Here is a 17,433-nt window from a genome sequence, read left to right as displayed (position 1 = left end):
ATAAGTAAAGTGAGTGATAATTGTAAAGAAGTAAAATTGTCCTTATTTGCAAATGATGTACAGAAAATCCAGCGGATGCCGGGCACAGTGGCTCATGCCTGTAATCCCAGCACTTTGGAAGGCCGAGGTGGGTGGATCCCCTGAGGTCAGGAGTTCAAGACTAGCCTAGGCAACATAGTAAAACCCTGTCTCTACTAAAAATACAATTAGCCGGGCCTGGTGGCAGGCACCTGCAATCCCAGCTACTCAGGAGGCTGAGGCAGTAGAATCGCTTGAACCTAGGAGGCAGAGGTTGCAGTGAGCTGAGATTGGGCCACTGCACTCCAGCCTGGGTGACAGAGCGGGACTCCACTTCAAAAAAAAAGAAAAAAGAAAATCTTGGCCGGGCGTGGTGGCTCACACCTGTAATCCCAGCACTTTGGGAGGCCGAGACGGGCGGATCATGAGGTCAGTAGATCGAGACCATCCTGACTAACACGGTGAAACGCCGTCTCTACTAAAAATACAAAAATTAGCCGGGCGCGGTGGCGGGCGCCTGTAGTCCCAGCCACACAGGAGGCTGAGGCAGGAGAATGGCGTGAACCCGGGAGACGGAGCTTGCAGTGAGTGGAGATCGCGCCACTGCACTCCAGCCTGGGCGACAGAGCGAGACTCCGTCTCAAAAAAAAAAAAAAAGAAAAAAGAAAATCCAATGGAATCTCCCCAAAAAGCTATTAAAATAAGTGAATTTAGCCAAGTTGCAGGATACAAGATTGATATACAAAAATCAACTGCATGGCTACATAGTAGCAATGATCAAACATTGAAATTTTGAAAAAATTAAAACAGTATCAAAAATTGTGAAATACTAAGAGAAAAATTTGACAAAAGACATAAAACCTGTACAGGAAAAACACAAAAATACTACTGAGAAAAGTTAATTAAGATAAAATCACTAAATTAACTTAATTTGTTAATTTGTATCTCTCCTAAACTGTTAAGATGTCAGCTCTTCCCTCAAACAGATTCAATGTAGTCCCAATCAAAATCCCAACGTGCTGTTTTTTTTTTTTTTTTTTTTTAAAGAAACTGAGAAGCTAATTCTAGAATTTATTTGGAAATGCAAAGAACCTAGATTACCTAAAACAACTTTGAAAACGAATATAGCTAGAGGACTAACACTACCTCATTTCAAGTTATAGTAAAACAGTGTGGTACAGGCATAAAGATAAGGTAAACATATAAATGGAACAGAGTCCAGAAACAGACCCACAGATATATAAACAACCGATTTTTGACAAAGGTACAAGGACAATCCAGTAGAGAAATTAGTCCTTTCAACAACTGGTAGTAAAACAACTGGATATTCGTATGTAAAAAACTGAACTTGGATCCTTAATATATCATACCATGTATTAAAATATTAGATCTACATGTAAATCTAAAAACTATAGAAATTCCAGAAAAAAGCATACAAGAAAATCTTTGTGAACTTGGGTTAGGCAGATTCCTGAGATCCAACAAAAGCTACAAAAGCTAAAAAGATACAAAAAATCTTTTAAGCTCTATTCTTTAAAAGAAACTGTTAAGAAAATAGAAAGACAAGTACTACATTGGGAGAAAATATTTGCAAAGCATAAACCTGATTTTAAAAAACCTTAACCTCAAATGCAGGAAGGCTGGGGGCAGTGGATCATGCCTATAATCTCAGAACTTTTGGGAGGCCAAGGTGGACGGATCACTTGAGGCCAGGAGTTCAAGACCAGCCTGGCCAAGATGGTGAAAACTCATCTCTAGTAAAAATACAAAAATGAGCTGGGTGTGGTGGCACATCCCTGTGGTCCCAGCTACTCAGGAGGCTGAGGATCACTTGAACCCAGGAGGTGGAGGCTGCAGCAAGCCAGGATCATGCAACTGTACTCCAGCCTGCGCAACAGAGTGAGACTCTGTCTCAAAAAAAAAAAAAAAAAAAAAAAAACCTCAACAGCAAGAAAATAAACAACATAATTTTTTTAAATGGGTAAAAGATTTAAACAGATGTTTCACCAAAGAAGATATATAGATGGTAAGTACCTGAAAACACTTTAGAAAAAGTTTGGCAATTTCTTAAATAGTTAAAACATATGATGCAACCACACCATTCCTATGTATTTACAAAGGAAAACATATGATGCAGCCACACCATTCCTATGTATTTACAAAAGAAAAAGAGGCCGGGCACAGTGGTTTAACACCTGTAATCCCAACACTTTGGGAGGCTAAGGCAGGAGGATCACTTGAGCCCAGGAGTTCGAGACCAGCCTGGGCTCAAACCCCATCTCTATTTGTTGTTGCTGTTTCTGAGATGGAGTCGCGCGCTGTCGCCCAGGCTGGAGTGCAGTGGCATGATCTTGGCTCACTGCAACCTTGGCTTAATGCGACCTCAGCCTCTAGGGTTCAAGTGATTCTCCAGCCTCACCCTCCTGAGTAGCTGAGATTACAGGCACACATCACCACAGAAGGCTAATTGTATTTTTAGTAGAGATGGGTTTTCACCATGTTGGCCAAGCTGGTCTTGAACTCCTGACATTCAGGTGATCTGCCCGCCTCGGCCTTGCAAAGTGCTGGGATTATAAGCATGAGCTACCATGCCCGGTCCCCATCTTTTTTTTTTTTTAAAAAGAAAAGACAAAAGCAAGCATATGTCCATATAAACATTTATATATGAATGTTCAAAGAAGCTTTATTTGTAATAGCCAAAGACTGGAAACAACTCAAACATCTATCCACAGGCAAATAAACAAATGTGATATATCCATACAACAGAATACTACTCAACAATAAAATGGAATAAACTACTGATACATACATCTTAAAATAATTATGCTGGATGAAAGAAACCAGACCAAAAAAGGAAGAAAGGATGGAAGGAGTGCATACTGTATGATTTCATCTATATAAAACATATATGTGTAAAATTATATAAAATGAGCACTAATCTATAGCGACTAAAAGCAGATCAGTGTTTGCTTGGAGACAGGGCAGGGGGCGCATGGGAGGGAGAGATTACCAAGGGGCACAAGGATACTTCATGGAGTGAACGATACGTTGACTATCTTGATTGCAGTGATCATTTCACAGGTATACCTGCCAAAACTGAGCAAACCGTACACTTTATGTATATGTAGTTTATTGTAAGTCAGTTATACCTCATTTTTTTTTTAATGAAAGAATAAAACAAAAGTATATGTAAAGGGGGGAAAGGGATAAAAGTTTAAGAAGAAAATGCAGGAAGCACTGTTTGTTCAGGAAGGGGAGTGTAGTTCTCTGAGGATTCCACGCAGTTTGAAACAGCTGTGTATGAAATGACAGTGAAATCAACCAAATGGACATCATCTGTAGGCAGTGAGAAACATCATTCTAAAACACAAAGAGGAATCACTCCTTGAGAAACAGCACAAGACAGCACAAGGCAGAAGATGGTGCCAGGCAGCACAATAGCTAATTAATCTATAACACCATGCCATATACAAAATATACTATTTTGTGGAGCATTCCGCTAGGCCTGTTAGCTTTTTAAACTGCAAGTCAGAATATTCCCCTGACGTATTTCACTGATAAATACAACTGAAACACAAGATGCAGACAAGATACATCCTCTCACAGTGTTAAACGAGACATTCAAACTTAGTTTAGGTTGCTCTGAAACGTTAAAAGGATCTAACACACCTTGTATAATTCACCTTGATAGTGAACATTCAAAGAGATACACGGTTTAGCAGAAAATATCTGAAATTGACTTACATGTCTCAGTTGCTTAAAGCAAAAAGAAAAACCACACTTAAAATATACCTTTTTATAAATGTAACATAAATGTCAAACTCTGAATAGCCTGGTGAAAAAGAGCTAGTAGATCAGGTATGCTGCCATCTCAGAGATCATTCCTTAACCCTTGCCCAACGTTTCTGCTGTAAACTCAAACGTCAACTTCTCAATAATGCCTTCCTAGGTCCCCTCTTCATTGTGCACCTTTGACAGAATTACACTTTTCTGCTCTCAAAACCATACTTGAACAGTAACAGTTATTTCCTTAATCTATTAGAGGTTAAGTACTGTCATACTCATCACAAGCCTAAACGCAGTGTTCTGTGCACACTAGGTGCTAAAAATAGGGAAAAGAGGTGTTTGATGGGATAAGGCCAAAAGTGACAAGGCCTAGAGAGGTCTGGAAACCAAACCTAAGCCTCATCCCACAGTTCTGGTTTCCCTTCATTAAGTCTGGTAACTGCAGCTTATTGGGGCTGGGGTGATAGGTTCATGGGAGGTCACTACATTATTCCATCTACTTTGTGTATGTTCAAAATTCCCCACAATAAATTGTTAAAAAATAAAGAGTAGGTGAAGATACGATTAAACCCTTTTTTTTCTTACTTTCCTACCTTTGAACTTTTCTTTTTCCTTTTAACTTGATCTTTGCCAGCTTTCCCTCCTTTGTTGTCAACAGGTCCACTGGGTCATTAGCCAGTTAACAAATGGTGGTTTGGAGGATAAAAGACAGACCCTTTGCACAGGCAGTGGAATTCCAAATGCTAGACTCCTGGCTCCACAATGTCTGATTCAGAAAAACTGCTGGGAGCTATTAGTTTAGCTCGCCCACCCAGGCATATTAAGACTCTGAGTTCCTTTTACACCACTCCCATATGCCTCTCATTTATGTCTACACAGTTTTGTGATTGTGTGCTTTCGTTTAGCACAGGAAGAGATCAGGCCCAGTGTGACCACGGAAATTATTAGGAAGGTCCAAGAATAAGGACTCCAGAATGAAAGTAGTTTCAAATGTGAAACTGCAACAGATCTGAACTGTTTTATCCAGTGGGGCAATAATCCAACAAAAATGCATTTCAAAATCCTAAACACATATGAAGAGGATATACAGTTAACAGTGTGTGAGTCAGATTCCGGCCTAAATGACAGCATTTGCCATTTTGTAAGCACCCTGTGCTTTCCCCGCTCTGAACTTTAGTTAACGCTCCCCTCTATACCTGAAACTGTGGTCTAGATCAGTCTGCTTACAGTTTCCTTCATGTTTCCACCTTGGACTGAAAAAGCATACTCTTCCCCTTCAACAAATATTTCCTGAGCACTGCACGCTGACACTGACACTGTACTGCACCCTGCATTTAGTCCTTAAACCCTTGCTCTCAATTCTTCCCTGCTACTGCAACTAGAAGCCTTATTTATTTGTTTGTTTGTTTATTTAGAGACGGAGTCTTGCTCTGTCACCCAGGCTGGAGTGCAATTGCGCGATCTCGGCTCACTGTAACCTCCGCCTCCTAAATTCAAGCGATTCTCCTGCCTCAACCTGGATTACAGGAGCTGGGATTACAGGCACTCGCCTCCACACCCGGCTAATTTTTGTATTTTACTAAAGATGGGGTTTCACTATGTAGGTGAAGCTGATCTCCAACTCCTGACCTCAAATGATCCGCCCGCCTCGGCCTCCCAAAGTGCTAGGATTACAGGTGCGAGCCACCGCGCCCGGCTCCATCTTTATTTTCATGGAACACCCACTGCACTTTGTTCATGCGCTTTTACAGTGCTTCCCACAAGTAGGTCAAGAACGGGCATGTGGCCGGAAGCAGTGGCTCACGCCTGTAATCCCGGCACTCTGGGAGGCGGAGGCGGGCGGATCACTTAAGGTCAGGAGTTCGAGACCAGCCTGGTCAACATGGTGAAACCCCGTCTTTACATAAAATACAAAAATTAGCCGGCGTGGTTGCACATGGCTGTAATCCCAGCTACCTGGGGGGCTGAAGCAGGAGAAGCACATGAACCCAGGAGGCAGAGGTTGCAGTGAGCCGAGATTGTGCCACTGCACTCCAGCCTGGGCAACAGAGTGAGACTCTGTTTCAAAAAAAATAATGGGCATGAGATCTAAAAGCTGGTTCAATCAGGCTATTTGGCTGGACTCCTACGTGGAAAGCCAAGCATTGCCTCTCATGCTCTCGTTATGACAGTGAGGTATAAGGACATGTAGCTTTAGTCATTTTGCCACCAGAGGTGAAGCTAGCCTTAAGGAGATTCAGAGACTGAACAAGATACAAAAGAGAAACAAAGAGGCTGGGTGTGATAGCTCGTGCCTATAATCCCAGAACTTTCAGAGGCCACTTTCCTGAGTCCAAAAGTTCGAGACTAGCCTGGACAACATAGGGAGACCCGATCTCTATAAAAAATAAGGTAAAATAGGCCGGACGAGGTGGCTCAAGCCTGTAATCCCAGCACTTTGGAAGGCCGAGGCGGGTGGATCACCTGAGGTCAGGACTTTTGAGACCAGCCTGGCCAACATGGTGAAACACCGTCTCCACTAAAAATACAGAAAATTATCCAGGCGTGATGGCGCACACCTATAATCCCAGCTACTTGGGAGGCTGAGGCAGGAGAATTCCTTGAACTCAGGAGAGGAAGGTTGTAGTGAGCCTAGATTGCACCATTGCACTCCAGCCTGTGCAACAAGAGTAAAACTCCATCTCATAAAAAAAAATATATATATATATATTACTGCTTTCTTCTTTCTTGATACAAGACACTAGAAGTAATCTTATGCCTAGTTTTTTTTTCTTTAAAGACAGGGTCTCAAGCAATCCTCCCATCTCAGCCTCCCGAGGTGTGGCATGTCACCAGGCCCAGCTAACGTTTTGTATTTGTTGTAAAGACAACAAGGTTTCGCTGTGTTGCCCAGGCTGGTCTCAAACTCCTGGGCTCAAGAGATTCACCTGCCTCAGCCTCCAAAAGTGCAGGGATTGTAGGCGTGAGCCACCCTGCCTGGCTTGTCTTTTTTATAACTTACAAAGAGAACAAAGTAAAGAAAAGAGATGGAAAGAGCTCCTGCACTAATTAAACCAGAGTTGAAAGAGGCTTGATGGAAGGTTACCAAAGGAGAACACGAATGTGCGAGAAAATGTCATAAGGTAAAAATAACTAGTCCATGGGTAGTGCAAACTCCCAAAAGGAAAAGAAAAAGGTTAAACACTTCCTCACACCAGCCAATTGGTAGCACCATGAGCCCAGAACTTGGTACTGGCTGGAACAGATGGATTAAGTTGGTTCTTGGGCAAATTAGCCTTCATTCTCAACCAAGAGTTGACATTTTAGGCCTGGCGCAGTGGCTTACACCTGTAATCCCAACACTTTGGGAGACCAAAGTGGGCAGATTGCTTGAGCCCAGGAGTTCAAGACCAGCCTGGACAACATGGTGAGACCCCATCTCTACACAATACACACACACACACACACACACACACACACACACACACACACACGAGTGGACATTTTAAGGCAGGTTAACATAGTTTTTTATATATACATAACTAGCAAAAAGGTACAGAGCAGCTTAAAAGGGCACTTAAGCCATATCCCTGATTCCACACGCAAGGGCTGGGAACGGGAATATAAATGAGACTTGAGTCAAAGGCTGATAATAAAGCCCTCATCTGGGATCCTCTGATTCAAAAAAGAGAGAAAAATAGCCTACCACATAATCAAGCCAGTCAAAAGGTCTGGATTTCGGTCATGATCTGCTCTTCTCTATATCACATTGAAGGCAATTCTTCAAGGAATGATTCAGACAACATTTTCCACATGCAACCTTTACTGATCACTTTCTTATTTTACTCATATGTCCTCATCTTCATCTGTCTTTCTGTTTGGATTAGTTACCTGAGTTCACAGGCCTTACCTCTCTTACTAGCTATCAAGTTTCTTAAGACATGGGAAACTTGTCTTATACATATCACAGTCTCCAGATCTGAGAGAAATAAACTCTGAAGAATCAGAAAACAAACCCTTAAGCCAGGTATAGAGGCGAGAGCCTGTACTCCCAGTTACTGGGGAGGCTGAGGTGGGAGGACTGCTTGAACCCAGGAGTTTGAGACCAGCCTGGACAACAGAGTGAGGCCCTGTCTCTACAAAAAGAAAAGAAAAACCAACACTTCAGCCAGATATAGTGGCATAAGCCTGCAATCCCAACTGTTCAGCTGACTGAGGTGGGAAGACTGCTTGAGCCCAGAAGTTGGAGACCAGCCTTGACAACATAGCAAGACCCCATCTCAAAATAATAATAATAATACAGCAAAGAAAAAAGAGAAAACAAAACAACATAAAATATATACAAATCAGGATGGGAGAGGAGGCTGACACCTCTAATCCCAGCGTTTTGGGAGGCTGAGACAGGCAAATCACCTGAGGTCAGGCATTTGAGACTAAACTGGTTAACAAGGCAAAACCCTGTCTCTACTAAAATATAAAAACAAAACAAAAAAACACTTAGGGCCAGGAGAGGTGGCTCACTCCTGCAATCCCAGCATTTTGGGAGCCTGAGACAGGCAGGTCATCTGAGGTCAGGAGTTTGAGACTAGCCTGGCCAACATGGTGAAACGCCGTCTCTACTAAAAATACAAAAATCAGTTGGACGTGGTAGCACGCATCTGTGACACCAGCTACTTGGGGGGCTGAGGCAGGAGAGTCGCTTGAATCCGAAAAGCAGTGGTTGCAGTGAGCCAAGATCACACCACTGCACTCCAACCTGGGCAACAGAACAAGACTCCATCTCAAAAAAAAAAAAAAATCAGTCAGGCCTGGTGGCACAGCCCTGTAATCTCAGCTACTCAGGAGGTTGAGGCAGGAGAATCACTTGAACTTGGGAGATGGAGGTTGGAGTGAGCCGGAACCACACCACTGCACTCCAGCCTGGGTGACAGAGTGAGACTCCATCCCAAAAAACAAACAAACAAACAAAAATACACACAAACAAAATTAAGTGATATGTGATTTTAAAAAACTTTAATTAAGAGATTAAGAAGAACAATGCTTTTTTAAAAGGCTTCTGGGTTTACAAAACTTTAAACATACTTACAGGTGGCTATTTCAACATAGTCTTGTCTTGTATTTGTAATGCAGCTGAGGATTGGAACAAAAGTCACTTACTGCCAATTCAGCCTATAAACTTAGGAAACACTGGAATGATCACAAACCCAGATAATGACAGGTGTAGAGATCTGCTTAGACCATCATTCAAATGCACCCGAGTATGTCTGTGACTCTTACCCTAAATATTGCAATGCAAGCCAGGTGAGGAAGAGATAGAAGTAAGAGATCTTTCTGAGGCTTCCAATCACACCAACTGCTAACTTCCTCTCTTCATAGAGCACATGGAAATATAGCTTAAGATATATACTTCCCGGCCGGGCGCGGTGGCTCAAGCCTGTAATCCCAGCACTTTGGGAGGCCGAGACGGGCGGATCACGAGGTCAGGAGATCGAGACCATCCTGGCTAACACGGTGAAACCCCGTCTCTACTAAAAAATACAAAAAACTAGCCGGGCGAGGTGGCGGGCGCCTGTAGTCCCAGCTACTCGGAAGGCTGAGGCAGGAGAATGGCGTAAACCCGGGAGGCGGAGCTTGCAGTGAGCCGAGATCGCGCCACTGCACTCCAGCCTGGGTGACAGAGCCAGACTCCGTCTCAAAAAAAATAAATAAATAAAAAAGATATATACTTCCCTTATTGTAATAAATCTAAATTTTCTTTTTGAAAATTTGGCCTTGCTGAACAAGGTTGGAATACCCACAATAACCTATCAGTATCCTATAAAAAGCTAACTTATCATACTGAATTTGGGTGTTCAACAAACTTTCAGTTTTGCTGTAAAATAAATGTATTCATCAAACAGATGTTTTGGTGTCTTTAAAAGCTATCTCCGGCCAGGCGTGCTAGCTCAAGCCTGTAATCCCAGCAATTAGGGAGGCTGAGGGGGGCAGATCACCTGAGGTCGGGAGTTCAAGACCAGCCTAACCAACATGGAGAAACCTCGTCTCTACTAAAAATACAAAATTAGCCGGGCATGGTGGCCCATGTCTGTAATCCCAGCTATTCAGGAAGCTGAGGCTGGAGAATCGCTTGAATCCAGGAGGCAGAGGTTGCAGTGAGCCGAGATCGAGCCATTGCACTCCAGCCCGGGCAACAAGAGCAAAACTCCGTCTCAAAAAATAAATAAATAAAATAAAAGCTATCTCTAGGGCAAGTAATTTGAATAGACATTTCTCCAAAGATATACAAATGGCCAATAAGCACATGAAAAATGTTCAACATCATTAGCCATTAGGGAAATACAAACCAAAACCACCACAAGATACCACTTCACACTTACTAGATGGCAATAATGAAAAAGACAGAGCCAGCACGGCTATAATCTCAGCATTTTGGGAGGCTCGAGAGCAGCCTCTACTAAAAACCAAAAGCATTAGCTGGGCGTGGTGGTATGTGCCTGTAGTCCCAGTTACGCAGGAAGCTGAGGTGGTAAGATCACTTGAGCCCAAGAGGTGAAAGCTGCAGTGAGCTGAAATCCCGCTCCTGCACTCCAGTCTGGGTGACAAAGCGAGACCTTGTCTCAAAAAAAAATAAAAAGGGGCCAGGCGCGGTGGCTCAAGCCTGTAATTCCAGCACTTTGGGAGGCCGAGGTGGGCGGATCTTGAGGTCAGGAGATCGAGACCATCCTGGCTAACACGGTGAAACCCCGTGTCTACTAAAAAATACAAAAAACTAGCCGGGCGAGGTGGCGGGCACCTGTAGTCCCAACTACTCGGGAGGCTGAGGCAGGAGAATGGCGTAAACCCGGGAGGCGGAGCTTGCAGTGAGCCGAGATCCGGCCACTGCACTCCAGCCTGGGCGACAGAGCGAGACTCCGTCTCAAAACAATAAATAAATAAATAAAAATAAAAATAAAAAGGATTGGCAGAGGGAGTGGGAAAACTGGAACCCTTATACAATGCTGGTGAGAATCTAAAATGGTGTGGTCACTTTGAAAAACAGCCTAGCCATTACTCAAAAGGTTAAACATAGAATTACCATTTGACCTAGCCAATTCCACTCCCGGGTATATACCCAAGAGAAATGAAAACACGTGTCCACATAAAAACCAGTAAACAAATATTTATAGCAACTTTATTTATAATAGCCAAAAAATGAAAACAGGTCACAAATCTAGCAACTCATGAATGATTAAACAAAATGTGTTATAGTAGATTCTTTTTATTGCCACAAACGTTGAACTGGCAAATCCTGAACCTTTGTTCCTGGAGGAAAACACACGTTAGGTTTCTATGAGCCTCTAGTCACATTTTTGTCAATACATCATCTGTACATACCTTCTTTTCTATGTGTTTCTGAAGAAAGACACCTTATTTATTTACTTATTTTAAATTTCAATAGCCTTAGGGATACAGTGCTTTTGGGTTACACAGATGAATTACATAGTGTAACACCTTATTTAAAATATATGTAAGGCCAGGCACTCACGCCTGTAATCCCAGCACTTTGGGAGGCCAAGGCAGGAGGATTCATTAACATGTCAAACAGCTTGAACAAAGCTTATTTAATATATTTTCCTCTAAAGTACAGCACAGCTTTCTAGCTCTTGGAAACAGGAGACAGCACTTCAGCTTGGAGGTCAATCACCAATAAAAATCACCAATAAAAAACACAAAGCCAAATCCATAGACAGAAAGTAGACTACGTGGCCAGGCGCAGTGGCTCACGCCTGTAATCCCAACACTTTGGGAGACCAAGGCAGGAGGATCACTTGAGCTCACGAGTTTGAGTCCAGCCTGGGCAACAAAGTGAGACTTCGTCTCTACAAATAATTTAAAAACTGGCCACAGGCATGGTGGCATGTGCCAGTGGTTCCAGCTACTTGGGAGGCTGTGGTGGGAGAACTGCTTGAGCCCAGGTGGTCGAAGCTGCAATGAGCTGTGACCATACCACTGTGCTCCAGTATGGGTGACAAAGTAAGACTCCAGGAGATTAAGGACTGGGAAAAGGAAAAATAGACAGTAATTGTTAATGGGTATGGGGTTTCTTTTCAGAGTGATATAAATATTCACTGCACCATGTGCAGTGATGGTTATAAAACCTTGTCAACATACTAAAAACTATTAAATTGTATACCTTAAAGAAGCAGGGTAAGGCCGGGCGCAGTGGATCACACCTGTAACCCCAGCACTTTGGGAGGCCGAGGCAGGTGGATCACCTCAGGTCAGGAGTTCGAGACCAGCCTGACCAACATGGAGAAACCCCATCTCTACAAATTATACAAAATTAGCCGGGTATGGTGGCACACGCCTAGTAATCCCAGCTACTCAGGAGGCTGAGGCAGGAGAATCACTTGAATCCAGGAGGCGGAGGTTGTGGTGAGCCAAGATTGAGCCATTGCACTCCAGCCTGGGCAACAAGAGTGAAACTCTCTCTCTTTAAAAAAAAAAAAAAAAGAGGTAGGGTATATGAATTATATCTCAACAAAGCCATTTACAAAAAAAGTGGCCAGATGAGGTAGCTCATGCCTGTAATCCCAGCACTCTGAGAGGCCAAGGCAGGTGGATCACTTGAGGTCAGGAGTTCAAGACCAGCCTGGACAACATGGTGAAATCCCTTCTCCACTAAAAAATACAAAAATTAGCCAGGCATGGTGCCACACACCTGTAAGCCCAGTTACTCTCCTGCTGAGGCAGGAGAATTGCTTGAACCCAGGAGGCAAGGGTTGCAGTGAGCCAACATCATGCCACTGTACTCCAGCCTGGGCGACAGAGTGAGGCTCCATCTCAAAAAAAAAAAAAAGAAACAATTTGTCACATTTTCTGACATATACAGCAGTCATACATATACACATTTTCTTTTCATATTAACCAAAAAAATATACCTTACCATACTATTACCTGAGTGCAAATCAACCAGCTCATTTCATAGCAAGCACAAAGTTAACTCCCCTCTACATGTATACCTCTCTCCTATTAAGATTGATCCTGGTTTGTCTTCTTATGTATGTAAGTGAACATCTGGATTTTTTTTTTTTAATCCTAAAAATAAATTGCAACAAAATTATTTTATTTGAAAATGAGAACAACCTTAGCAAGTTCATGGCATGCCCATCTAGGCAAGTTCCAAGAAAAACAACTACAAAGAAGGAGACATGTTACAAATCACTCAAGAACCCACAGTCTGAAAGCCCCTTCATTATTCCAAAACCATACCCATCTGGTATGCTACAAAGTATGGGAACCACTTCTCTGTTCAAACTCTGATTCTGGAATCCACAGAATCAAAAAATCATAATAATATGAAAAAGAGAACAAAAGATTGGAGTTTTAGTTCTTTCTTTCCTGCCTAGCCAGAAAATCTCAGCCCACGTGACTTGTGACAGGTAACAATCAGTGTTGATTTTCTTAAGCTCTTACTTAAGATTTATTACGAAACACTCCTAGTTAAATGTCAACTATGTGCCAGGCACTGAGTTACAGATAATTATTTTAATAATAATAATTTTAAAACCTGTACATAAATAATAATTTTAAAACCTGTACATATTTTTATCCTGAAAACTGAAGTCTAAAAACATGAGAAAACAAAAAAAGAGGAAAAAAAAAACAACCGAAGTCTGCTCTAAAACCCACCTACAAGTGATAACTATTAAAAACTAAAAAAACCAAAACCAAAACCAAACAAAACAAAAAAAACACACTGGCCGGGCATGGTGGCTCATGCCTGTAATCCCAGCACTTTGGGAGGCTAAGGCGGGCAGATCACCTCAGGTCAGGAGTTCAAGACAAGTCTGACCAACATGGAGAAACCCTGTTTCTACTAAAAATACAAAATTAGCCAGGCGTGGTAGTGCATGCCTATAATAGCAGCTACTCTGGAGGCTGAGGCAGGAGAATTGCTTGAACCTGGGAGGTAGAGGTTGCAGTGAGCCGAGATCGTGCCACTGCACTCCAGCCTGGGCGACAAGAGTGAAATTCCGTCTCTGGGAAAAAAAGAAAACAAAACAAAAAACACAACACATAGGGAATAAACTAGCTCTTAAACTGAAAAGACTCTCCAATCTTAGCTTATTTTTCTTAAAAGTATTTATCCCCACCTGGGGTTTTAGTACACATTTGTTTGCTTATTGGCTACGTCCTCACTAGACTGTGATCCCTATGGAGTAAAACCTCTCTCATCTAGATAAGAACCCCATTTTTTAAAATGCTTTTGAAAAATAAGAATGATCTTAATTATTATTTAATTAAGATAGACTTTGAAATTAAAATCTAATTGAGTAAGGCTGTAAACATATATGGGAGGCCGAGGCAGGAGAACTGCTTGAACCCAGGAAGCAGAGGCTGCAGTGAGCTGAGATCATACCACTGCACTCTAGCCTGGGCAACAGAGCAAGATTATCTCAAAATATTTAAAAAAATAAAATAAAAATAAGGCCTATGATTTACCCCAATATGACTCAAATTTTTTTTTTTTTTTTTTTTTTTTTTTTTTTTGAGACGGAGTCTCACGCTGTTGCCCATGCTGGAGTGCAGTGGCGCGATCTCGGCTCACTGCAAGCTCCGCCTCCCGGGTTCCCGCCATTCTCCTGCCTCAGCCTCCTGAGTAGCTGGGACTACAGGCGCCCGCCACCGCGCCCGGCTAATTTTTTGTATTTTTAGTAGAGACGGGGTTTCACTGTGGTCTCGATCTCCTGACCTTGTGATCCGCCCGCCTCGGCCTCCCAAAGTGCTGGGATTACAGGCTTGAGCCACCGCGCCCGGCCGATATGACTCAAATTTTAACGTTCATACAAATCACCTGGGAAATCTTACTAAAATGCAAATTCAGTAGGTCTGGGCCAGAGCCCAGATTCTGCATTTTTAACAAGCTCCCAGGTGGCACTGCTGCTGCTCATACCCAGAATCTACAATGCATACCTATATTCCCCATGGCTAAGGTAAATTTGCCCCTTCCTGTCCGGTTCTAAAGGGAGAAGTATACAACTAGCCAACTTCTACAAAACAATCCTTAAAGGCTTATCAAACCTCTATGTTTTCTCTTCATCAGATACAAGTTTTTGAACCTTTCCATTGGATTTTCTTTTTTTAGGGATCTTTTAAATCCTCTCAAAAGCTGCTCTCATATATCTCTTAAGCTGAAGAGGTTAACCTTAAGTATGATAGGCAAAACTACTAGCTCTCTTCACGCATCCTAATGGTATAATTGTTTCTAAAATAACACTGTAATACAGGTTCTGCTTTATTTATTTACTTATTTATTAGTTTTGTGAGACAGGGTCTCACTCAGTTGCCTAGGCTGCAGTGCAGTGGTGCAATCATGGCTCACTGCAGCCTTGAACTCCTGGGTTCAAATGATCCTCCCGCCTCAGCCTCCCAAGTAGGTTGGGACTACAGGCACAGATCACCAAGCCCGGCTAAATTTTTATTTTTTTAATTTTTTTTTTTTAACAAACAGGGTCTTGCTATGTTGACCAGGATGGTCTCGAATTCCTGGCTTCAAACAATCCTCCCGCCTTGGCCTCCCAAAGCACTGAGAGTACAGGCATGAGCCACTGTGGCTGGCCTAGGTTCATTTTTACTTGTTAGTACCAGATGAGCTGAGATCATGTACACTAGTGGTTGCTCCCTACATTAAATTGGCCTGCTAATCTATGCTACTGTTTCTCTGTTAACTATCACTGAATTTGATCCACAGGCTTTCACTACTCATTTCTGAAAGAATTTTTGAGAAGGTTATTTTGAATTTTAACCCAATTCTCCAAGGAACCAGGCCCTGGTACTGAGGAATAACTTATTTTCTGTAGCTCTTGGTTTTCTCACCTGTGAAGTAATTAAGGATGAGGGTCATGAATGCACTCTAGTCTTCCTTCCAAGAGTCTATGACTCTGGAGCCTCTATTTCCATTCCATTCTTCAGTATTCTTCAGTGCATGGAACCTGTGACCTCTATTTTGTTCTATGTTGCCTTACTGAAGGCTCTTTTTGCTTACTTCCCAGATCTTCCCTGCCATAACATAAAACTATATATATATATATATATGACTATTTATAAGTAACCTTACAAGGAACTCTCTCAGAGAAGTTAATGAGCTGGAAATATCTTCAAGTAACTAAAAACAAAACTAAAAACTAAAAAAAAAAAAAAAAAACACCCTTAAATTATCTTTCCCAATGCCAACCAAGAAACACACACACAAACAGACACACACGCAGCCCAAATTTACATCTTGTTTTTGTTCAATTTTGCTGTTATTATCCAGACCAAAGGCAACACCTGTGCCAAGGTAAATGCTATCCTTAGGTATATATGACTGGAGCAAGCTGGAAAAGCAATCAATTAGCTCTTCTCCTTAGTCTCACCAGCTGTGTTTTCCTGATGACACAGTATCTGTCCACCTGCTCCCACAGATGGTACAACTGCAGTTAAAGTAAAACACCTGGACTCCATGCAGTTTATTAGAACAATGTTAGCTGTAGATCAGACAAGCCCAGGTCAGCATTTCCATCTTATCACCCAGATTATTAGAACAATGTTAGCTGTAGATCAGGCAAGCCCAGGTCAGCATTTCCATCTTATCACCCAGATTAAAACCAACACCATTTTAAACTATAGGATTCTAAAATATGCCTTTTATCCCCAAAACACAAATACAACAATTTTAAGTTACAATAATAATGTCAGAGAGTTATTATTATATCAAGATAAATGTCAGGAAAAAATTTAAAAAGAATTGATTAGAGTGTAACAATCCTAGATTACAAATTTGGTTGTTATTAACCACTTCCCCAACTACTTAATTTAGAACATTTATAGAAGATAACACTAGCAAAACAAGCTCATTACTCCCTAGCCATCACAGCTTCATAAGCATGGTAGTGTCAATACCAGTAAATATGCTAAATGAATGGATAATGCTAAATAAACAGAATATGAAAAATAAGAATTTCTTCCTAGTTGTATACTTTATAATTGAGAAATGTTTCCTTGTCCCCCTAGAGCCTTAAATTGACTTAACCTATACTTAAATCCTTGGAGAAGTGTCTCCCCATTAAGAAAGACTCATCAATATTGGTAAACTACCTGGGATGGCAGGTGAAAATTGTGTGTGTGTGTGTGTGTGTGTGTGTGTGTGTGTGAGATGGCAGGTGAAAGTGTGTCTGTGTGTGTGATGGCAGGTGAAAATTGTGTGTGTGTAAAGTAAAAACAGTGATTATTTCCTGAACAAATAAACGAAAACACTCGTGAGGTAATAAATGATTTTATGCCATAGTCCAGAAGTTAGTTTCAATGTTGAAAAGTTACTTAGGATATTTCTCTTTTTTTGTTTTTGAGACAGAGTCTTGCTCTGTCGCCAAGGCTGGAGTGCAGTGGCATGATCTCAGCTCACTGCAAACTCTGCCTCCCAGGTCCAAGCACTTCTTCTGGCTCAGCCTCCCAAGTAGCTTGGAATACAGGTGCGTGCCACCACACCCAGCTAATTTTTGTATTTTTAGTAGAGACCAGGTTTCACTATGTTGGCCAGGCTGGTTTTGAACTCCTGACCTCCAGTGATCCACCTGTCTTGGCCTCCCAAAGTGCTGGGATTACAGGTGTGAACCACCAAACCTGGCC

General features: G+C 42.0%; 1 protein-coding gene and 1 long non-coding RNA gene across 9 annotated transcripts in view; both read right to left on the bottom strand.

Annotated features, from left to right (window-relative positions):
• The window catches only part of CBFA2T2 (CBFA2/RUNX1 partner transcriptional co-repressor 2), a 163,406-nt gene that overhangs the window by 114,171 nt on the left and 31,802 nt on the right, over positions 1–17,433 (bottom strand). The gene's annotated exons all lie outside the window — the stretch shown is intronic.
• Positions 1,041–15,970, bottom strand: LOC144332097 (uncharacterized). The gene is made up of 3 exons (XR_013399848.1): positions 14,594–15,970; positions 14,186–14,278; positions 1,041–2,601 (listed from the first exon to the last, which is right to left on the bottom strand). It is a non-coding gene; the product is annotated as an uncharacterized LOC144332097 (long non-coding RNA).

The sequence above is a fragment of the Macaca mulatta genome, chromosome 10 (assembly GCF_049350105.2).
Source record: "Macaca mulatta isolate MMU2019108-1 chromosome 10, T2T-MMU8v2.0, whole genome shotgun sequence".
In the NCBI taxonomy this organism is placed as follows: Eukaryota; Metazoa; Chordata; class Mammalia; order Primates; family Cercopithecidae; genus Macaca; species Macaca mulatta.
Note: the sequence above shows the minus strand (reverse complement) of the source record. Positions and strands in the feature narration are given on the sequence as shown.